Source organism: Dioscorea cayenensis, chromosome 20 (assembly GCF_009730915.1).
Source record: "Dioscorea cayenensis subsp. rotundata cultivar TDr96_F1 chromosome 20, TDr96_F1_v2_PseudoChromosome.rev07_lg8_w22 25.fasta, whole genome shotgun sequence".
NCBI classification, from domain to species: Eukaryota; Viridiplantae; Streptophyta; class Magnoliopsida; order Dioscoreales; family Dioscoreaceae; genus Dioscorea; species Dioscorea cayenensis.
The window spans coordinates 9,588,549-9,607,940 of NC_052490.1; the positions used below are offsets into that span (position 1 = coordinate 9,588,549).

At 37.3% G+C, this 19,392-nt stretch overlaps 1 non-coding gene across 1 annotated transcript; it reads left to right on the plus strand.

The window, feature by feature from the left end:
• The first annotated feature begins 10,779 nt into the window (after nucleotides 1-10,779).
• On the plus strand, nucleotides 10,780-10,886 carry LOC120252293. Its single transcript, XR_005533836.1, has one exon. It is a non-coding gene; the product is annotated as a small nucleolar RNA R71 (small nucleolar RNA).
• The last annotated feature ends 8,506 nt before the right edge of the window (nucleotides 10,887-19,392 follow it).

The window sequence follows — 19,392 nt, forward strand, 5'->3', positions numbered from 1 at the left end:
GAATGCTCGATTGTGACTGCCTTTGTGCCCCTCCAAATGGATGTGCCCACTCGAATACGAGGAGGTCGGCACACACTCTAGCATCTCACACCTGTCCTATGTCTTCGCGTTTGAACCTTAGCAAAATCTCGTCCAAAATAGGTGCATTATGATCCACATTGGCCCATTTCCTTCATACTCGGCCTCACAACCCTACCTGCATAAAAGTAACATAAAAACACACATATTAATGTAAAAAACTGAGAAAAGTAATGCTCAACATAAGGAATGAACGCTTCGCATTCATATCGCACAAGCACTTATCACACGCTCTTGTTGTGGTACTGTCCGAAAGCTCTAAAATGAATAGCATCTATACTATCAAAACTAGAATAAGAGTGATCAAACTTGAATGACACTGTCAAGCCCCAAACACAGCTCACCAGACCCGATGCACCGACAAACAGTCGCAAACCTACAAGACCGAGACCCAGTAGGCGTGCAAGGCCTCAAAACCCAATTCTCAAAGCGGTGATCTATTAAAGTCCTGATCTGAAAAAAATTAAACAACAGATTATGAGCTTTTGACAACCCAGTAAGCACCCACTAAAAATTATAAGGATCATTTACAAAAAAACATAAATTATCAAAATCAAAATTAGAAATCAAATTTATTTCATATAAACACAGATGTCAAAACCAAACATATAGGTCCTGCAAACAACTATTGCCAAAACAAAATAACAGAACTCTTATATTTAGCCTCAGTGTCCCGAGCCAGAATTATCTGAACTTATATTTTTACCCTCGGTGACCCGAGCCAGATTTATCAGAAGCCATTATTCTTCACCTACGGAAAGCGTTGGGAAACTATAGTTTTTATATCAGAGTACATGTCGACACGGTCAGTGTTTAACCCCTATTGGCAGGTTTTTTGCAAAGTTAGTTTGGGGACTATGAGTACTATGTCAAAATATTTCATATTCACATAATAATAAATTGTCAAATTCATATTTGGCAAAATGCAAGTAATTTGCAGTCGCACGATCCCATTTTCATCATATCAAAATAAACCAATTATTTTAATCAGAAACTAACTAAAAGATATCTGAAATTCAGAATTGAAGTAACACTTATTTAGATAAGATGTCTAAACTTTAGAACTTAAATAATCTAAATTTAAATAGATATTCAAACCTTTCAGATAATTCTAATCCAAAATAAAATATCAATAACTCGAAATTTCAAAAAAATTAAAGTGATTCCGAAATAATAATAAATAAATAATTCAAAATATAACTCAAAATAATCCATATTTTACTCAAAAATTCCAAAAGTTCACAAAACTAGAATTTTCAAGTATATACATATAATAGGATTTATATGTGGCATACTTACCTGATTAACGCCCAAAAATACTGCCAAACCTTGCACCTTTGGCATGTCCTATATATGGGAAGAGATCCTACTAGCTTTCAAATAAAATATCGAGGCTAACAATCAATAGTATTAAAAAAAGAAGATTTTTAGAAAGGTACAATAGCAATTACACACTCTACAAGCCATATCAATAATTCCAACATGACCAATGAGTACTAAAACTATCATAACTTTACATACACTTTTCTAAATCACAAAGATCAAAATTTTGGGAAAAATAGACACCTAACACTATGATATATCCGAAATTCACACAACTTAGTGTACTACACAATTTATAACATTCAATTGAATATCTAACTATTTATGCAGGCTTGTAATTCAGATGTATTCCTTTCAAATATGAATATCTCTCAATATAAATTTTCAAAAGTAATACTATTTTACATTTAGTCAGATAACTCAGTAATGCATCACTTTCTTATTTTATTCCATACCAGATTCAATATATAAGACCATGAGAAACACCAAACAATCTTCAGATTCTGCACAATAATATCATTTGGCACAACTACACTAATAATTCTATAACATTTAAAATACTCATCTAAAAAATCTCAATTTTTTCAGGTATCTAGAAAACATCAAATTATATAAATGTTTTATATTATGCTTCTCCAAATTCTACATACAAGACCATAAAATTGTCTAAACAATCTTTATGTTTTCTACAGAAATATTATTGAGTACACCTATAGAAATATGATCATATCTCACAATTTACATGGCTAAAAATTGGGAACTTTTGCAGATTCAAGAATAACATCATCCTATATAACTTTCTTATATAAATCTTAATCTAAAATAGAACTTACAATTATGAAAATAATCAAAACTGTTCAAAGGCTGAACAAAAATCCTGTTCGCGTCACCTGCGTCTAAAAATTTATGATTTGCAGGATACTACTCAAAAAATTCTGAAATTTGGCAGCAAGATAAAAAAGACCTCTATCTACAGTTTTTCTATTCTGATCTTCCAAATTCCATCTCTAGATCTCCAAAATAAATTAGGGATCTCTACTATGCTAACACGAACTTTCTAAATTTTATCCTCAAAATAAAATCAAATCAATTCTCACCAAACCCTAGCCCTAACTAGTAACATGTCACAAACAAGCATAAGAAAGAGCAATAACAAATAACTGAGAACCTTACCTCAACAATAACAGTGAAACAAAATCCGTGATGATGAGACCCTCTCTCTCTCTCTGCTCTCTCTCTCTCTTCCCCTAAAACACTGATCTAAAACCGAAGAAGCTGAAGAAATGGCTAGGGTTTTGAAACTAAAAAAAAAAATTAATGGCTAAGATTAAAAGTAAAACCAACGGCTAGGATTAAAAGATAAAAGCAATGGCTAGGATTTGATTAAGGGGTGGGGATCACAATCTCCCCTCCTTTAAAAGAGTTTAGTCCTCTAAACTCAAACTTTAACCATCGAAGCAGACTTCTAGTAAGATTCAGACGATGAAAAAGTTTGAATGTCATCAAATTAGCTGATAAAATTCACAGACAAACGGATTCAAGCAAAACATGACTAATGATACTTCTAAGGGCGATGGTCACAACAAATAAATAATAAACCAATCTCTGGTTTCCTCTATTAAACATCAATCTGAGCATATATTATCATGTGTTTATTATCATCTGACTTCAAAAGAATTTAAAACCGCAAATACATTACCATCATTGCAATCCAACAAACCTCAATTAAAATTCCCAATCCCTGTATCACTCCATGGATGTGATGACTAAATCAAACAAGTTAGAAAATACTAAAATGTCATCAGTTTCTTTCTCATCCACTGGAAATACATATTGCCTACTAAATCACAAGACATGATTATCATATATCTAATTTTACAACCAACAAGAATTTATGAAAAAATGGATAACATTAAAATTATGCACATACTCAAGTCCAACAATATCAGGGCACTCATAATTTTTCCTCATTAACTGGAGATCAAATGCCTAATAGAACCAACAAAAAATCATAAGTCAAAAATTCACTGTATATAAATAGGAACATAAGAGATTAATCATTTTGGAACAAGTAGCCTTGACAAAAATTCCCAACTCAATAAATATCTTTTGCCTTACTAACATCAACAATGCAATAAATTTATCATTACATCAGCAATCATAAAGTATTCACAAACCTTAAATTTGGTTGATTTCATTTTTTTGCCTCAAATTGATATTATAGCAGTACTTTAACTTGACAAACCTCATGATTACTATTTCAAAAAGATTTAGACCCACCAAGATACAATGTGACCAAGTTTCATAATATTCTTAGCTTTTCTCAAATTATGACATCAATATAAATCTCACCCAATTTAGCACATTTATATTCTAGGTTAGTCTTAGAAGATTATGAATATCTTACAAACTGCACATCCAATTATAGAAATATTTTACAAAAAAGTAGTTAAGAGCATATGAAACAAGTTCTCTATAATGCACTTTGGCTAAATCTTACTCTACAATCCTAAAAAGTAACATTTAATCTTCAAGTCCTGCATAACAATAATATCCGGAGTAGACCCAATTATAAGAGAATATCTCTTAGGATACACATCTAATAAATTCAAAATTTCGCAGGTAGATAGATATGGATAAATGCCACAATTCTCTAGTTATAAACTTCCCCAAATTCTATATCTATAGTCTCTGAATTTTGACTAAATTTCAGGCAACTCAAATCAAAATCTTGAAAGTCACCATACTTATGCTTCAATGTATAACAATACAAGAACTCAACTCTAATCATTTTTTTTCTCCCAAATCATTTTATCTGCAAATTTCTAAATCCCTTATTCTCTTTATATCAAATAGCCATATCAAGCAATTTCCAATACAATGCAATCCTACAAGATCAAATGACAAATTTTAACCAAAGCAAAAATATATTTTCCCTCAATTCAAATTGTCAAAATAAATACTATAACATGCAATTCTAGACAATGAGTTTAAGTAAAAAGCAAGTAGAGGAACATAAGATTGTCAATCCATAAACTATGAAAGTCCAAGAAAATTAATGCATGGAGGTAATTAATGAAACATGCTAATTAATTACCAACAGTACATGACCACAAGATTTTCTTTACCAAGAATAAAGAGGGTCGCTAGTAGACTTCCCTCAAAGGGTGCCAAAACACCATGTCAGTAACAGAAGACTAATCAAAGACAAAAGCTCGAAGATGCAAATCAAAGCTAAATGTTAGGTCAAAACTGGAACTAAGGCCCACTATATTCTGCTACACATAAATCCGACAAAAAGAATGGCATAATAGCAACCAATTAATAGGAAATATATTCCCATTGTAATTTGACTTTCTAGGTTCAAGCTTCCATAACACCATGAGATTCAACTTTCTATCTGGCACACTAATATCATCAAAATTTTACTAAATCTCTCTAATACCACTAAATTTGTCACGCCACAAACCCGACTGGCTAAATCCGGTACGCCGACAAATAGCCGCACACCTACAAGACCGAGACCCAATAGGCGTGCAAGGACTGAAAACTTGATTTTTAAAGCGGTGATCTATTAAACTCATGATCTGAAAAAAATTGAACAATAGATTATGAGCTTGACAGCCCAGTAAGCACCCACTAAAAATTATAGAGATCATTTACAAAAAGTCATAAATTATCAAAATCAAAATCAAAAATCAAATTTATTTCAGATAAACACAGATGTTAAAACAAAACATATAGGTCCCGCAAACTACTATTACCAAAACAAAATACCAGAACTCATATATTTACCCTCGGTGTCCCGAGCCAGAATTATCAAAACTTATATTTTTACCCTCGGTGATCCGAGAAAGATTTATCAGAGGTCATTATTCTTGACCGACGGAAAGCGATGGGAAACTATAGTTTCTATATCAGAGTACATGTCGACATGGTCAGTGTTTAACCCATAGTGACAGGGTTATTGCAAAGTTAGTTTGGGGACTATGAGTACTGTGTCAAAATATTTCATATTCACACAACAATAAATTGTCAAATTCATATTTGGCAAAATGCAAGTAATTTGAAGTCGCATGATCCCATTTTTATCATATCAAAATAAACCAGTTATTTTAATCCAAACATGAAATAATTTAAACAAATAATAATAATAATTAATCAGAAATTAACTAAAAGATATCTGAAATTCAGAATCGAAGTAATACATATTTAGATAAGATGTCTACACTTTAGAACTTAAATAATCTGAATTTAAATAGATATTCAAACCTTTCAGATAATTCTATTCCAAAATAAAATATCACTAACTCAAAATTTCAAAAAATTTAAAGTAATTATGAAATAATAATAAATAAACAATTCAAAATATAACTCAAAATAATAAATATTTTTCTCAAAAATTCCAAAAGTTCACAAAACTAGAATTTTCAAGTATATACATATAATAGGATTTATATGTGGGATACTTACCTGATTAACGCCCAAAAATACTACCAAACCTTACACCTTTGGCATGTCCTATATTTGGAAAGAGATACTATTAGCTTTCAAATAACAAATCGAGGCTAACAATCAATAGTATTAAAAAAAAAATTTTAGAAGGGTACAATAGCAATTACCCACTCTAAAAGCCATACCAATAATTCCAACGTGATCAATGAGTACTAAAACTATCATAACTTCACATACACTTTTCCCAATCACAAAGTTCAAAATTCTGGGAAAAATAGACACCGAACACTATGACATATCCAAAATTCAAACAACTTAGAGTACAACACAATTTATAACATTCAATTGAATATCCAACTATTACTACAACCTTGTAATTCAGATGTATTCCTTTCAAATATGAATATCTCTCAATATAAATTTTCAAAATCAATAATATTTTACGTGAAGTCAGATAACCCAGTAATGCAACACTTTCTTATTTTATTCAATACTATATTCAATATCTAAGACCATGAAAAGTACCAAACAACTTCAGATTCTGCACAGTAATATCATTGGGCACAACTACACTAATAATTCTATAACTTTTAAATTTCTCATCCAAAAAATCTAACTTTTTACAGGTATCTAGAAAACATAAAATTATATAAACTTTTTATATTACTCTTCTCTAAATTCCATGTACAAGACCATCAAATTGTCTAAGCAATCTTTATGTTTTCTGCAGAAATAGTATTGAGCACACCTATAGAAATCTGATCATATCTCACAATTTACATGGCTAAAAATTCTGAACTTTTGCAGAGTCAAAGATAACATCGTCCTATATAACTTTTTTTATATAAATATAAATCTAAAAACAGAACTTAGAATTATGAAAAATAATCAAAAAACTGTTCAAGGGCTAAACAGAAATCCTATCCGCATCACTGCGTCTAAATAAATTTATAATTTTATGGATACTACTCGCAAATATTTTGAAATTTGGCAGCAAGCTAAAAAAGACCTCGATCTACAATTGTTCTATTCTGAACTCTTCCAAATTAAATCTTTAGATCTCCAAAATAAATTAGGGATCTCTACCATGCTAACAGGAACTTTGTGAATTTTATCCTCAAATTTAAATTAAATCAATTCTGACCAAACCCTAACCCTAACTAGTAACATGTCACAAACAAGCGTAAGAAAGAGCAATAACATAATAACTTGGAACCTTACCCCAACAATAACAGTGAAACAAAATCCGTGATGATGAGACCCTTCACCCGTCCTCGTCGTCGACACCACCTGTAAAAAGGAAGATAAAGATATAAGGCAAGTCTCTCTCTCTCTCTCTCTCTCTCTCTCTCTCCCTAAACGGTAATCTAAAACCCGAAAGAAGTCGAAGAGACGGCTAGGGTTTTGAAACTAAAAAAAACAAAATTAATGGCTAAGATTAAAAGTCAAAACAAAGACTAGGATTAAATGATAAAAGCAATGGCTAGGATTTGATTAAGGGGTGGGGCTCATAGACGCCAGCACCTCTAACATCAACATACGGATGGCAGGGTCATGAAGAGTCAACAATCTATGCCAATAGCCCACTGACAATAGCTCATTGACCTCATCGGCCATATCATCAGATAACTAAATCTTCCTGAGCGCACTCAAGTTTGAGAATCGTGTCTGTCCGAACTTGAGTTTCGAAAGCCTCTTAAACCAAGCTTGGTGCTCGAGAATCGTGAATTCCATAAGCTCTGGCTCAGGGAAGTTCTCTCTAGGATGTTTGCCTGCCACTTTCTTTGTTCTGGAGCCATATCTGTGAAAATTGAACAGAGAATTGATTAAATAAACTCACAAAACAATACTGAAGAAATCCACATGATCATGTGGAAATTTCACACCCTTATGTGGATCCACGTGGTGTGAAAACCACATGGCCACTATGTAAAAATCCACAAATACATTAAAAATTTGCTCAAAACTCACTCTAAACCACACACCAACAATTTTAACATACAAATGAAGCAACATTCACCAGTTCAATTGAATGAAATCATGATGAAAGACCTTGAATACAACCGACAAACAACCTTAGAACTCTATATATAGACGCTGAGGGTCAGGAGAGTGAAGGGAAGAGACGTTTGAGTGTTTGGAAGTTAAAGAACGAAGGGGCATGAGCGTTTTATAAAGAAAAAGTCACGCCTCTTCACTGTCTACACATCCACATGGGCGTGTGGAAATTACCCACGCCCGTGTGGCTCAATAGGGGAGCTTCACAGGGGCAGACACACGCCCCTATGTGCTGTCAAGATAGCACATCTTGCCTCTGAATGCATCCATACAGACGCGTGGAAATCACCCACGCCCATGGCTTTTCGGTCCATTCAAGAAATTTCTCTAAGTGTTTCACACGCCCATGTGGATATTCCACACTCCGGTGGATCTTCACAATGGCCACACTCACAGGGGCACTCACACGCCCTTGTATCTTCTCACGATGGATGAGAACTCTATGCAGAGTTTCATATGGGCATGTAGAAATTACCCACGCTTGTGTTTAATTCACAGTGTCATCCACAGGGGCAGATACACGCACTTGTGTCTTCTAGGGATAGAGCTCTAAACTATATAGGGAAACACACGCCCGCATGGAAATTACCCACGGGCCTGTGACTGTCACAAGTTCATTCACAGGGGCATTCACATGCCCGTGTGTCTTCTCAGGATTGAGAATTTGAGCTTCGAATAGAAACACATGCCCGTGTGGAAATTCCACACCACTTTGTATCTTCTCATGATGACTTAGAAAAAATTACAGACTCAGGTGAAAATTTTTGCACATTTACACCTACTCAGAGCCTGCCTAAATTATGAACAACTAACCATAGAATCATGCACAACATGCTCAAACGACCAAGAACTTCACTAATCACAATTAAGCACACGAAAATGCCAATGATCCATGAGAAAATCACAAATAAAGCATGTAAAAGATTAAGACACCAACACTCAAGCCCTTATACATGCAAGCACTAAACTAAAACCTAGAAAATAGTAAAGTCTTGGGTTGTCTCCCAAGAAGTGCTTGTTTAACATCACTAAGCTTGACATACCTCTTCTTAACTCATGGGGGCTCATAGATGAATGTTTCCCGCTTACCCATAACCTGGAAGCATGATGAACATAATCTTTTCAAGGTAGAGGAGGAGTTATCGAGCATGTTACCACATGAGAGTAAATCACCCTTATTCGTTCTTGCACATCTCCATTAGCCTTGGTGCATTCATAATCCCTTGGGTAGGTTGTACTTTATCTTCTAGACCAGGCATCACAACTTCTTCATTCTCCACTTCTTAGTCTAGAAATTACTTGCACGGGTCCGGACACATCATTTCATACACATATTCATCTATTAGTTCATGGGTAGTGTCAAGAAAGTAAAGAGTATCATCAAAGTCGAGAGAATGTCTTATGGCTTCGGCGAGGCGATATGCAAGCTTGTCATCCCCAACTCGTAAAGTCAACTCCCTGCCACCCATGTCGATAAGAGCCTTGGAACTACACAAGAACGGCCTTCCAAGTATCAATGGGACATTGACATCCTCATCATTGATGCCCCTCAGATGTCTCACTGTTCGGTCCGCCAATTAAAGTGTTATCCGAGTGGGCCTAGGCTCTCCCAAGCCTAGCTTTTGAAAGAACGGGTAAGGCATGACGTTGATGCTAGCCCCTAAATCCGCCAATGCCTTCTCTTCACCCAAATTACTAATGTTGCAAGGAATAATGAAGCTTCCGGGGTTTTTCTTCTTGTTTGGCATATTTTTTTACAACACCACCGAACATGAAGCATCTAACATCACAGATGCACTCTCCTCCAACTTTCTCTTGTTGGTCAAGAGGTCCTTGGGAAACTTTGCGTAGCGAGGCATTTGAGACAATACCTCCACAAATTGGATTTTGATATGAAACTGCTTGAATAGACCCAAGAACTTGTATTACTCATCATTTTGGTCATTCTTCAGTCTCGAAGGATAAGGGATCCTTAGCTTATAGGGTAGGGGTGCCACCCCTTCTCTTTTGCTACTTCCTCAACCTCCACGACCTCAGGTACTTCAACATTGTTCTTTTCGCTCGGGACTCCTACCCTCAACTTCATGATCACTTATTAAAGCGATCCCCTTAACATGCTTTCTTGGATTGGTCTCCGTGTTACTAGGCAAGCTTCCTTGAGGTCTCTCCGATAACGACTTCACAATTTGCCCCACTTGATTCTCTAGATTGTGCAATGAAGCGGTGTGGTTGAGAAGTATAGCATTGACATACTGAAAATTTATATCCAACGATTGGATGAAATTGATTAAAGCTTTCTCTAGATCGATCATCCGGGTTTCCAAACCTGAAACTCCATTCTCCATGTTCGAGGCTTGTTGTTGTTGCTGGAAACCTGGTGGTGCCATGGTCTTTTGTTGCTCTTGATTATTCCAAGAAAGATTCGGGTGGCTCCTCCAACCCGGATTGTAGGTGTTGCTAAATGGATTACCTTGGCTTCTCAATGCATTACCTATAAAATCCACTTGTTCCATTGAGGATGTACCACCAATAAAAATCGGGCAATCGGACAAAGCATGTACTCCCCCATACCCAGTGCAACTGGTCAAGGCCGCCACTCTAGGAGAATTTAGAGTATCTAACTTCTTGCGCAGTGACTCAACTTGGGCGGCCAATGAAGTAACTGCATCGATCTTATGAAGTCCGGCTACCTTTTTTCCGTCTCTTGTGTTCCACTGATAACTGTTCATGGCCATTTTTTCAATGAGATGTCGGGCTTCTTCAATGCTCTTGCTTCCTAAAGTACCTACTACTGCAGCATCAAGCAACTGTCTTTTGCTTGGGTTCAACCCATTATAGAAAGTCTGAATGATAGTCCACTCGGGTAACTCATGTTGAGGGCATTTCCATAGAAGCTCGTTGAACAAATCCCACATCTCAAAAAGAGACTCCGATTCTTTTTGCACAAAAATTGATATTTTATTCCTAAGCTTCACGGATTCTCCGGGAGGGAAATATCAGCCAAGAAAAGCATTTACTATTTCCTCCCAAGTAGTCATCAATGCTCTAGTTAATGAATGTAGCCATTTCTTCGCTCTTCCTTTCAAGGAAAATGGGAAGGCTCTCAACTTGATAGCATCATCCATAACACTATTAATCTTGAGCATGTCGCACACTTCCAAGAAGTTCTCAATGTGATTGTTTGGATCCTCATCGGCCAAACCATTAAACTGTGCCGACTACTGTAACATCTGGATGAAGCCTAGCTTGAGCTTAAAATTCTGAGCCATGATCGGTGATGGTACAATACTAGACTGTGTGCCTGAAACTGCGGGTCAGGCATAATCTGAGAGTGCCCTCTACTACTCATTCTATTCTGCCATACTATCTGACCCTACACCTTCTACCTCAGCTTTATTTGACTGTTATTCCACAGGTTCATTTATCCTTCTACGAAGTGTTCGTTCAAGTTCTGGATCCCCTTCAACCAACGTCGAAGGATTCCCTCAGGTCATAACTTAGAGCTGTAAGCAAAGAAAGAAAAATAAATCAGAATGATTGAAGAATAAGAAAGTGTAAAATATAATAGGTGATGATTGGCCAAAATAGCAAAGTGCAAAGTGTTTCCAAAATACCTATTCCGCGGCAACAGCACAAAAAAACTTGACAAACACCCTTTGCGTGTGTACGACAAGTGCACGGGTTTGTTGAACTAATAATACCATGGTGTGTGGATAGTCGTATCTACAGGGAATAGTGATTAGAAACACAAGGATTGCCATTTAACTATAGTGAAGATGGATCGATAGTGGTGTGAATAATATCAATATGAAAAGAAATAAAAAGAACAAGAAAGGGAGATGCTATAAAAAATGAGAGGAAAGGCAATCGATAGGCAGTGGGCCACCCGAACATTGCTCCCCCTAGGACTATTGCTTCAAGTGCAATACCAACTATTATGTCTCCTAACTGATGCTTAATGAGTTGTGGAAATCCTAAAATACACGGTCCCAAACATAAGGTCAATCGTGATTAACCCTACACTATGGCCGGGCGTTGAAATCACTCAATCTCAGCACCTAACATTGTGTAAAGTTGCTTAAAGCTCTAGGGACTCGAAGTGATAAACCCTATTCCCTAACATAGATCTAACCCTTTGGCCCAGGTGAAAGACCCCTAATCACAATTAAGCCCCATATACTAAGGATTACTTCAATGCTTTACTTTGTTGCTTGCACAACTAAGCCCCACCGGAGTTCGTCTCTTAGCACTTCACTCTATTGTGACCGCAAATAACTCTTGGAACGTGGAGGTAGGATAAATTACACTGGAGGTGAAGGAGGACGTTTCGCTACCTCTCGATTCACCCACTCACCCTCTCCAATCTTGCTTTGTCTAACCCTGATGGTGTATCACTCACTCACAAGGATTACCAATATAGGTTCTCAACCCTAGTGTCATTCTAAAGGTATTCTCATTCAACAAGCATTCAAGATTAGAACTCAATTAAACATATCAATTAAAGAAACAAAATAGAAATGTCAAAGAAACAATATCATCCTAAGGTTTACAAGTCTAAGTACCCACTAGGGTTTAGCTCTCCATGGAGCAAGATACAACCAATAATGAAATCGGAAGTAAAAACATGCAATCCATAAGTGAAACCACCTTGGTTTCATGTTGATTGTCTTGTGGACTGGCCACGTCTTCTCCAAAGATTCCCTCATCAAGCTTAGGGCACTCGCCAAATCAATGCTGATGAAAGCTCCCCAATATCTCTTTTCTAAAGGAACACAGTGTTGAAAGCCTTAGACCCACTCCAAAAGCCTTGCTAAAGCCTCTCTAAACCCTAGCCATGAGTGCATCCAAAGATGGTGAAAATATGAGAAAAAGATAGGGCAAATGAACCTAAAAAGAGGGTGAAATAGTGACTTAAGTAGGGCTAGAATCGGGCATCCACACGGGTGTGTGGATTTTGCACAGACCCATATGAATTTGCAGGAATTGATTTTCTGTGACATGTGAATAGTGACTACTACAGTACTTTACTACAGTGATTATCTACAGTATCTACTATAGTACTCCACTAAAATACTCCTAAATCCACATTTTTCATCGACGACACATGAATGGGCACACATTCATGCGGTAGATCACATTTTTTCTTCAACAAAATCACATTTGATGACAATCTTGCTAGCTTTGCACAAGTTAGAACACATGAGTGTGATTGCCTTTGGGGCCCCCCGCTTTGCATGTTCACTCGAACACAAAGGAGGTTGGCACACACTCACGTGTCTTTGAGCACAACTTGTGTCTTCACGTTTATTCACTCTAAGATTTCATCAATAATGTGCATTCACGATCTACTTTTGCTTTTTTTTTCTTCCATACTTGTCTCCAGAACCCTATATATGCAAAAATAACACAAATACACATGTATGAGCGACAAAATCTGGGAAAAGTAATGCTCATTATAAGAAAGCCATACTTCGTATTAATAATACACAAGCACCTAGCAGAAACTCAGGTTTGATGTTTAAGAAACTAGTTTAGTTTGTTTCTTGCTTTAATTTTTTTTTGAAAAAAAATTACAAAAAATTTAAAAAATAAAAATAGTTATGTTTGTGTATTGGGGGTGGAAAGAGCTATCACCTATGAAGTATGAAGCTACTTTCATAAGTCTGATATAAGTTATGCCCTAATGAGAGAAAGAGCTATCTTATGGAATGAGTGAAAGCTGCCACCCAGGTACAAAGAACTACCACCTCAAAAGTGTCAAAGCAACCTTTGCAGCCTCCTCGGAAAGGGCTATCTTAGAGGATGTGTGAAGCTACTACCTTCTCTTTTTTTTGTACATAAATAAGTCCTTCTAACTTTGTGCTTGGAGGAGTATACGTTGGGTTGACTTGAGTTAGTTTACACACACTTACACGATATTAGGTTTGTTGTGTTTTTTATTCGAGTTTTTAGCTAGAGCATTGATTTTTCTTATTTGGTGTTTGACACGTCCGAATATGCGTGTAAACTTCAAGTGCACGGGTGTCAAAGTAATAATTACCCGGTGAGTCAGGTAGTCGAATCCACAGGGAACAGAGCTACTAGTACTAACTTCTTCTTTGCTTTCTAGCCTAATGATAAATGGAAAGGTGCGGTTATCTAATGTGCGAAGAAATGAATACCGGAGACAAATATGGAAGGGTGAAATGGAGGAAGATCTCAATCAATAAAAGTTGAGTATTCGGGGAATGCTCCCCCTAGGATTCAGGTATTAGGTACCAGATATGCAAAGCAATTCTATGATGAGTAAGTTAAGTCGCAGAAATCCAAAATATAATTGGATTTGTCTCCAGACCACCGATACTAGCCCCCTATGAGATTCTGGTGGAGAAATCACTCAATCTCAACACCTCACACTACATATGACCGCAAAGAACTCTAGGGATTCTGAAAGGTGTAACCGATTCCTAAAGATTGATCCAAACCTAATTTCCAAGGAAGTAGCCTAACCCCCTACAAGGTCCCGGCAGAGAAATCAAGCAATCTTACCCCTTCCACCAAATATGGTTGCATAGAGTCTAGGGAATGGAGATAGAATACAACAATCGGAGGAGAAAGGGGATACTTCACTATCTCATGACTCACCCTCTCAACCCTCTTCAATCTTGAGGTTCTAACCCTAATGGAGATCTCTCTCCCAGCAAGGCAACAAATCATGCAAACCAAATAACTACAAGATCAATAAGACAAGCAAGCATTAAACAATCAAGAATCAAACTTAATCAAACTCAGATTAAATAGAAACACAATGCAAATCCACATAAGATGAGAATCCTAAGGTTGACAAGCCCAAACACCCTCTAGGGTTTTAGTTCTCCATGGAGCAACATACAAAACACACCATCAATGAATGAAAGTACATTAAAACCATAGTAATAAACCCCCTTATATATGAACTGATGGCCTTGATGGAGAGCTTCGACGTCTTGAAGGACCCTCCTCGAAGCTAGGTTCACCGGTAGCTTCCTTGATGCTATGATAAAGGAGGAATTGATCAAAGTTTGTGATAAAGCGCCTCCCAAGCCACAAAGACCTTATCTTCAAACCCTCGCCGTCTCACCCCTCAAGAGCAGCACAAAAGATGTCAAAGAATAAAGCAAACGGCCTATTTATAGCCCAAAAATGCCTGTCACATGCGTTCACACTCCCATGTGGATTTTCCACGCGCCCGCGTGGGCTGCAGGAATTTCCACGTGGGAGTGTGGAATTTCCATGCGGGTGCGTGAACAGTAATTTTGCTGCAATATTGTTACATTGAAATTTATGCAGTGTTTTGCTATAGTAATTTTCACAAAATGCGGTCCAAACACTCTTCTCTTGAGGCCACATGTTCGGGCACACGTCCATGTGGTAGGCTATAAGACTTTTCTTCATCGACGCATCTTTGAAAGGTCTTGCAATCTTTACAAAGAGAAGGAACATGAAGATGTGGCTGCCTTTGTGCCCTTCCAACTAGTGAATTGACTGGAATCCTCTTGGAAGTTAGCACACATCTCCATGTTAATGAAATCCTCTCGTGTGTTGGTCCTTGAATTGAACATGAACTCCCAACATTGTGTCTTTATAGCCTATCTTTGCTTCCTTTTTACTCTTCAAGGCATTCACAACCTATATGCATAAAAGAACACAAAATACACAATATGAGACATAAACCATGGTAAAAATGATGCTCAATGCATGTAAAACATATATAAAATTATGCTGACTCAAGCACTTATCAGTGTTAAAATTTTACCTTACTTGTAGAATGCTTCCCTTGCATTCTTTGGTCAACATAAGGCCAACCACTTTCAATTTTCCTTCTTATGTACTTTAATGTTTTATTTTGCTTGAGAACAAGCAGAAGTTTAAGTGTGTGGGATTTTGATAAGTGCTTGTGTATTAGTAATATGAAGTATTCTTTTCTTATATTGAGCATTACTTTTCTCAGATTTTATCGCTTATACATATGTATTTGTGTTACTTTTGTGCATATAGGGTTGTGGAGACAATAGTGGAAGAAAAAAAGCCAAAGTAGATCATGGATGCGATGAAATATTAGAGTGAACCAACGTGAAGACACAAGTTGTGATCAAAGACATCTGAGCGTGTGCCAACCTCCATTGTGCTCGAGTGAACATGCAAATTGGAGGGGCACAAAGATAGTCACGCTCATGTGTTCTGACTTGTACAACACTAACAAGACTTTCATCAATTTGATGTTTACCAAAGCCGATGATCATCCAAACCTTCCATAATGGTTTGAAGCTAAGCACAAAGTAATTACTTTATGTTGCAGCATGAGGTACCTTAGGAAGCAAGACCACTGAAGAAGCCCGATATATTATTGAAGAAATGGCAATGAACAGTTATCAGTGGAACACACAAAACAGAAAGAAGATAGCCAGACTTCATGAGATTAATGCAGTTAAATCAAAACCATTAAAGAAGCTCGCCATCATTAACGGCCCAAGTTGAATCATTGAGCAAGAAGTTAGACACTCTAACTTCTCCTAAAGGGATGATAGTGATGACTTGCAATGGGTGTGGGGCAGGACATGCTCCATCTGATTACCCAATTTTTATTGGTTGTACCGCTTCCGTAGAACATGTTGATTTTGTAGGTAATGCAATGAGAGGTCAAGGAAATCTGTATAGTAACGCCTATAATCCGGGGTGGAGGAGCCACCCAAACCTTTCTTAGAGTAATCAAGGGCAACAGAAGGCTATCGCACCACTAGGTGTCCCATAACATTTACAAGTCCAAAACATGGAGAACCGAGTTTCAGGATTGGAGAACCGGATGACCGATTTATAGAAGGCTTTGGCCAAGTTCATTCAATTGTCGGATACAAGATGTCAATTGGTTGAGGCCACACTTCGCAACCACACTGCATCATTGCACAACTTGGAGAACCAAGTGGGACAAATTATGAAGTCACTCTTGGAAAGACCACAACGGAGTTTGCTTAGTAGCAAAGGGACCAATCCAAGGGAACATGTGAAAGCGATCACTTTGAGAAATGATCATGAAGCTGAGAGTGGACTCCCTAGCGAAAAGACAAATGTTGATTCACACTAGGTCGTGGAGATTGAGGAAAGAGTTAAAGAGAAGGAGGTAGGACCCCCATCTTACAAGCTAAGAATCCCTTATCCTTTATGATTGAGGAATGGCCAAAATTATGATCAATACAAGAAGGTTTTGGGTCTATTTAAATAGTTGCACATCAACATCCCATTTGTGGAGGCGTTGACATCCCATTTGAGGAGCCGTTGTCTCAAATTCCTCGCCATGCAAAGTTTCTCAAGGACCTCTGGCAATTTGGGTGAAGAGAAGGCATTGGCAGATTTGTGTGTTAGCGTCAACGTCATTCCTTATACATTCTTTCAGAAGCTAGGCTTGGGAGAGCCTAAGCCCACTCAGATGACACTCCAATTGGCTGATCGATTAGTTAAACATATGAGGGACATCATTGAAGGCGTACTTATGAAAGTTGACAAGTACATATTTCCTGTAGATTTCAAGGTGTTGGATGTTGATGAGGATACCGAGGTTCCATTGATACTTGGGTGGCCGTTCTTGCGCACTTCTGATAAGTTCTTGTGTATTAGTAATACGAAGTATTCCTTTCTTGCGTTAAGCATTACTTTTATCAGGTTTTGGAGCTAATACATGTGTATTTCTGTTACTTTGGTGCATGTACGGTTGTGAAGCCAAATATGAAATAAAGAAGCCAACGTAGATCGTGAATGCACAATTTGATGAAATGTTGGAAGGGACAAATGTGAAGACACAAGTTGGGTTCAAAGATATGTGAATGTATGGCAACCTCCATGTATTCAAGAAATCACATGGTTTGGAGTGGCCCAAATACAGTCACATTTGCGTATTTCAACTCATGCAATGATAACAAGATCTTCACCAATGAATCTGTTTATTGAAGAAGCGACATGATCTACGGCATAAATGTGTGCTCGTTTATATTGCCTCGATGAAAAATGTTGAATCAGCAGCATTTTGGCGAGGTACTGTAGCAAAATATTGTAGCAATTCGGTATAGCAGTTACTGTTCACAGCCCACAGAAAATCAAGATTACCGAGAATCCACACGCCCATGTGGAAGTTCCACAGGGGCATGTAGAAATTCCATAAGGGCGTGTGGAGCATCTATAGGGCCGTGTGGATGCCTGATTCCAGCCTATTTATAGCGACGATTCAGCCCGATTTGAGGATCCTTTTTCCTATCTTTTCTCCATCTTTTGAGAGGCTTGCCGGTAGGTTTTAGAGAGGTATTGGCAAGGCTTTTGGAGTGGTTCTACGGCTTCGACATCATGTTTCTATTGGAAGATAGCTATTGGGGGAGCTTTTATTGGCACCGATCCGGCCTTGTGGCTTCTCTGAATTCCTGCTACAGTATCAGGCCTGAATAGCTTTCCGAATCCATGCTTTCATTGGGGTAACACAAACGGGCACACTTTCACGTTGTGGATCACTTGCTTCTTTAATGACGAACAAATTGGTAGAGATCTTGTTCTATGTGCATAAGTCGGAATGCTTGAGTGTGACTGCCCTTGTGCCTCTCCAAATGGTTGTGCTAACTCAAATATGAGGAGGTTAGCACACACTCTAGCATCTCGCACCCGACCTATGTCTTCGCGTTTGAACCTTAGTAAGATTTCCTCCAAAATCGGTGCATTATGATCCACATTGGCTTCTTTCCTTCATACTCGGCCTCACAACCCTACCCGCACAAAAGTAACATAAAAACACACATATTAGTGTAAAAACCCGAGAAGAGTAATGCTCAACATAAGGAAAGAATGCTTCGCATTAATATCACACAAGAACTTATCATTATTGCTATGTTTTTCTCATGGATTATTGGTGTTTTAGTATGCTTAACTGTGATTGGTGAAGTTTTAATGTCATTTGAGCTTGTTTTAATGTGTCTCAGGTTAGTTTTCCCCTGTATATGTAGCCTCTGTATGTGTATAAGTGTTGAAGAAATTTGTCTATAGAGTGTTGGCAACGGCCCTTGCATGTAACCCGTAAGTGCACGGTTTTGTGGAAGTAATAAATTCCAAGTGAGTGGCTTATCGTATCCAAAGGGAGTAGGGAATAAAAATACTAAAATTGCTACTTAACCAAGTGAAGATGAACAATGATTATGTTGACAAAGTGTAAAGTTGACTAATGTGTTGACAATGATTGTGTTGACTAATGTGTTGACAATGATTGCGTGTGACCCGCAAGTGCACGGGTTTATCTAAGTAATAAATTCCCAGGTGAGTGGGTTATTGATAAGTGCTTGTGTGTTAAGAATGCGAAGTATTCTTTACTTATAATGAGCATGACTTTTATCAGGTTTAAGCGCTAATACATGCCTTTTTGTGTTCTTTTGTGGATATAGGGTTGTGAAGCTAAGTATTAAGAAAAGAAGCCAAAAGTAGATCATGAAC